The sequence below is a fragment of the Macrobrachium nipponense genome, chromosome 8 (genome assembly GCF_015104395.2).
Source record: "Macrobrachium nipponense isolate FS-2020 chromosome 8, ASM1510439v2, whole genome shotgun sequence".
In the NCBI taxonomy this organism is placed as follows: domain Eukaryota; kingdom Metazoa; phylum Arthropoda; class Malacostraca; order Decapoda; family Palaemonidae; genus Macrobrachium; species Macrobrachium nipponense.
In genome coordinates, this window is record NC_087203.1 from 76,222,286 (window position 1) to 76,227,285 (window position 5,000).

Sequence of the window (5,000 nt, forward strand, 5' to 3'; positions counted from 1 at the left end):
AAAGACGAGGTGCTATGCCCATGAACAAAGTATTAATGAGGAGAGGGAGACCTGCCCGTGATGGATGAACTTGAAATTAATTAGTAAGGGAGATTGTTGAGCGTTACAACATCATAGGTCATCGACGCCGAAGGGAAGCGTGATAGGTGGACGATCGAAGCGCAAATTAAAAATGACGGAGTGTGATGTGGATGGGAAAAAAGCCCCTATTGAAACAGCTCTGCATATTTTGTGGACGAATGAATCATGGGTCGGTAAGGGCCATTCATTGCGTAGATAAGTTGTTCTTAACCTGGGGACGCGTTCCCCCTAGGGGGAGTCAGCAATTTCCAGGGGAGGCGCGAGCCCTAGGGAAAAATGAAAAAATCTCTAATTGTATTCGTTATTCTCTTAACAAGAGTGAGGAACTAATATTCAGAAGTTGATGAAATAATGCAAAAGTATCGCCTTATAACTTTACCTTCCTAGATTCTACTATTCTAGTTAGGCTCGTTGGGTCGACCATGTTTTGTAATTATTGACCTTCCTTCCTATCCCTTGAAACCCCTTCTCTTTCTCTCTTTTTCCTTTAAGTCTACGAGAGAATTTTACTCATAGATGCAAGGGGGGCGTGAAAGAAAGGACCAACTCTTAGAGGGGGCGTGGTATTAAAAAGGTTAAGAACCACTGGCGTAGATGGATGAGGCACCAACGAAGAAAAAAAGGAATGAAGACACGACGCACGAATTACCAAAAGCACGAACGAACTGGGAAGGTGGCTGGTTCAGATCAAGTCGGCCTTATGCCAGCACAGGCTCCTCAACGTAAGTGTGGTAAAGTGTGAACCTTCGAACTCTGCCCAATGAACAGAAACAAGCGCATGAATGTTAAATAATTTGTGTTGTATTTATGAAAGAGGCACAGAATGGGATATGTAATGAAATTCTGCATTAGTACGTCTCGTGCTTAGCAATGGGACCTACGCAAAGACATCATTAATAAATTATAGTTATGCATTATGTTATCATAAACACTACAATGATATAAGAAACGAAAAACAGTTATTGGTCGTCTGGTATCATTTAGACGTAATTTCTGAAAAGATAAAAATAATGTTGCAAACGCAAGAACTTGTAAGGACACAGTTGAACTAAAGCATAAACATTGAAATATCGAGATTCTTAAAAAATGAACGGTTTCAACTGACGTTCATTCACCCAGCATAAAAATATTTTTGAAAGAGAACTCAAATCTAACCGAACCCTCACGTTCTGATGAAATGCTAACAAAAATAAACAATGGCAAACAAACAACGCGTAGTCTGGGGCCCAGTTCCCCCGAGAGCTGTTATATAATATCAAAATCACATGAAGTTCAAGCCGAGTTCTTTGTTGATATTGGCTGTGTTGACACTGATGTCTACTGCGTGTCACATCTATTGCTAGCCGACCCTGGCGCTGGAGTGGACGGAATTCAGGGAAGGTCACGGTTAATGTCTATCAAACCTTTTTCAACCGCTCTTTTAGTTTTTACTTTTAATAACCTAATGAGAAAATAAATACACAAACATAATTTGAAATAACTAATAAAAAACAATTAATAAGTAGACATAAATAAAACGTTTGATTGTGAATTCCTTTGAATTATGTTTACTTTAATTAACTGAGCTATCTGTACCGCTGTTTGCCTTACACCGGATTTTGTACCCATACCATCCAATGTTCTCAAACTATAACCTTTGTACCATGACCTTCCACAGCCTTGAGGTCAAATTCCCTTGCTGAAGAGCATATTCAAGTATATTCTGCTCAAACTTTCGCAGATGGTTCAATCAGGCTTTATGCCAGCAGAGGACGTTGCCCAAAGGTAGTATGGTAAGGTGTCAAATGGAAGAACAGGCCTGGTGTGAACCCTTGAACTTGGTCAGACCAACCAAGAAGGTTTATTTTACCAGTATGTTAACAGTCATAAGCTACGTTAAGAATTACAATTTTCATTTATTTTCCTTAACAAGGGCTTCCTCACCGTGTTCGTTTTTATCATCCGTACACAAATGAATGGATATCAAACTCTGACTGGTATTAACCATTTATCTTACTCAAACCTGCTAACATTGTTGCTTTCGAGGCCAGAGGTCTACTTGAGGCCTCCCATTCCGAAGAATACAACCCTTGGTCAACCAACCAACCTTCTTGTCAGAGGCGATCTATCCTCTTTTCTAATATTACTAAATTTATCTTACTTATGTTTGGAATGAGTAATTAAAGGAAGGACGAAAATCAGCAATGAAATTTATGAATACAATGCTATTCAAATTTATGGAACAAGCAATGCAAATTTTGAAATGCTATCCATACGGGGAAAACATACTCAGCGAGGTAAATTTAAGGAATGTTACATGCGGTCACTACCCGAATGGGTGACCAAAAAGAAATACTGAACTCCGAATGCACAAAAGACCTTTGAATATCCGTGGGACAGGGTGTGGGGTTAGCAACCTCATCCCAAGTTACTTGTTGTAAACCAGAAAGTCACCCCTTCTAGCCTGAAGACGCGGAGATGGACCACACACACACAGTCGTACAAACACACACACACACATATATATATACAATAATATACATTACATATATATATATATATATATATATATATATATATATAATATATATATATATATATATATATATCATCAGCAGAAACATAAAGGTATGAAAAGGGAGCGATTAAGAATTCATCTCTCCAACACAAACACACAAATAAAGATGAAAGAAGCGTTATGTTGACCCACCATTATCTGTCTCGTTTGAAGTTCGGGAGAGACAAATCCTTTTCTCAAATGTTGACAGCAGCCGTCCTACTGCAAGTTGCAGCAACTTTCTCGCTTCTGATGAAACGTTTATTTGGAGAATCGTTGACAATTCCCAGGCAGGATATTTTGGAGCTCGCTTCAAGTTTTCGCGACTGTTTGACGAGACGCGATAATTCCGAGGATAGTTTTGTGTAAGCATCGCTGTTCTGGCCGTCTTTTCCTAAAAAAGAAAACAAAATAAAAATATAAAATAAAACAAAACAGACTTGAATTTTCTAGGAATGGTTTTGTGAGGCTTCTGCCACTGTGGTAAGTCGTTATTTTAGAAGAGAGAGAGAGAGAGAGAGAGAGAGAGAGAGAGAGAGAGAGAGAGAGAGAGAGAGAGATTAACCACATGGTTAGTTCTGCGTGCATAACACTATTCTTAATGCCAAAACTTGGAACACTTCAAAATGACGGAAAAAAACACAGATGGTAATACTTTTACTTTAACTAATGATTAATTAAAGTAAAAATGTTACTCTATGTGTTTTTTTATTACATTATGTCCATAGATCCATTAATTATTAATGGATCTATGGACATAATGTAATGCTTGGGTTCTACCTCGCCCACAGACCGCCACATAAACTGAAGAGAAGCTTAATATGGGTGATATATTTTTGTTTTTATTTCTACACAAATGCAAGTAAAGACTTAAAATTACAATAAAATTTAAAATGACGTAACAGCAACGTCAGGAGATATTGTAATAAAAATAAAGTTACATACACGAAGACATCCCCATTCACACACGCACATTACATACGTGTGTGAGTATGTACTATGTATGTGTGAGTGAACACGTATATATGCTCACAAATAGCGAAAAGTACACCACAAGCATGAGGCAAAGCAGCAAAAGGCATTTCACGAAGGACTGGGCAGAATTCCATATGCGTCGGAAGTGTCTATTGTAACATTTGAACAAAGTAGCATTAAAACCTCTTCCCCAGCAGGAGCGTGTGGTGTACAACCAAAGCTTACGGCAGCCGTGTTTAAAAGTTTCTAAAGCCTCTTACGGTTTAGGCAAAACCAGATGGTTGTAGCTTTTAGCAAATACTTCCAACAAATTTCCGAATTCTGTCCGTTCTGGCTAAAGAGGTGGAAATCATTTCAAGTTTTTAGGCACGTGGTCGCAGGGGTGGGTGTGTATGAGAGAGAGAGAGAGAGAGAGAGAGAGAGAGAGAGAGAGAGAGAGAGAGAATTTATTTATAATTACAAAAATATCATATTCTTTTGAAGTAACCCACAAATCACTTTAAATGCAAAAAGTTTAAAGCCCCAAAGATAGGTAATGCCGTCAGTTCACCTCACGTGGCGCTCTGTATGTTTACAACGTTTTCTAGACTTTTCATTCAGCTCCTATAGTTCATCGTTGGACGAGTGGTTTTCGCGCTAGGCTACCAACCCGGTGGTCCCAAGTTCGATTCTCGGCTCTGCCAACGCGGAATCAGAGGAATTTATTTCTGGCGATTCATTTCTCGATATATTGTGGTTCGGATCCCCCAATAAGCTATAGGTCCCGTTGCTAGGTGACCAATTGGTTCCTAGCCACCACGGTCTTTATCAATTTATCAAGATATTCTAAAACATACTATCTTTACAAAATGAAAAAAGCAATAACATCGTCAGGAACTTCAATATCAGAGTTTTTCAATTCAAAGCAAAGCTTTTTAAAACAATGTTTGCCCTCTATGAGCGCTATCCCGGGTACGGCATAAGAGATCTCCCGCATTAGTACTGAAAAAAAAAAAAAGATGACTAGAAGGTGCATGCAAGCGTCTCCCTACTAACACAGTCTATCCAAGTATCATTCATTGGTATTTAATTATTTTTATTTCCTAACTATGGGTATTTCACACACAATCTTTTGATAATATATCCTTCAATGCAGTGAAGTGAACCCTCCTCCTCAATTACTCCCTCGATATCTTTTTTTCATTTCTGTGTTTGCTGTCAAAAGGTCTTCTTCCTCATCAAAAACATCTTTTTCTAAAGAAAATTATAAATTTCTAAACATCTGTGTTGTTAGACATAGGTCTTCATTGGCAGATTCAAGGGATTTTTCAACTGATGTGATACCTTCATTTCCTTCCTTAACAACAATTTTTTAAGCCTGAATTTAAAATTCACTGCTTTTGGATGATCATGGTGACCATCCATTTGC

The 5,000-nt window shown here is 38.3% G+C and overlaps 1 long non-coding RNA gene across 1 annotated transcript in view; it reads right to left on the minus strand.

Moving 5' to 3' along the window:
- Positions 1 to 2,704: 2,704 nt before the first annotated feature.
- The window catches only part of LOC135223297 (uncharacterized), a 56,634-nt gene continuing 54,338 nt past the window's right edge, over positions 2,705 to 5,000 (minus strand). Inside the window, exon 3 of the long non-coding RNA XR_010316464.1 lies at positions 2,705 to 3,011. This is a non-coding gene — a long non-coding RNA (uncharacterized LOC135223297). The remainder of the gene's footprint in view (positions 3,012 to 5,000) is intronic.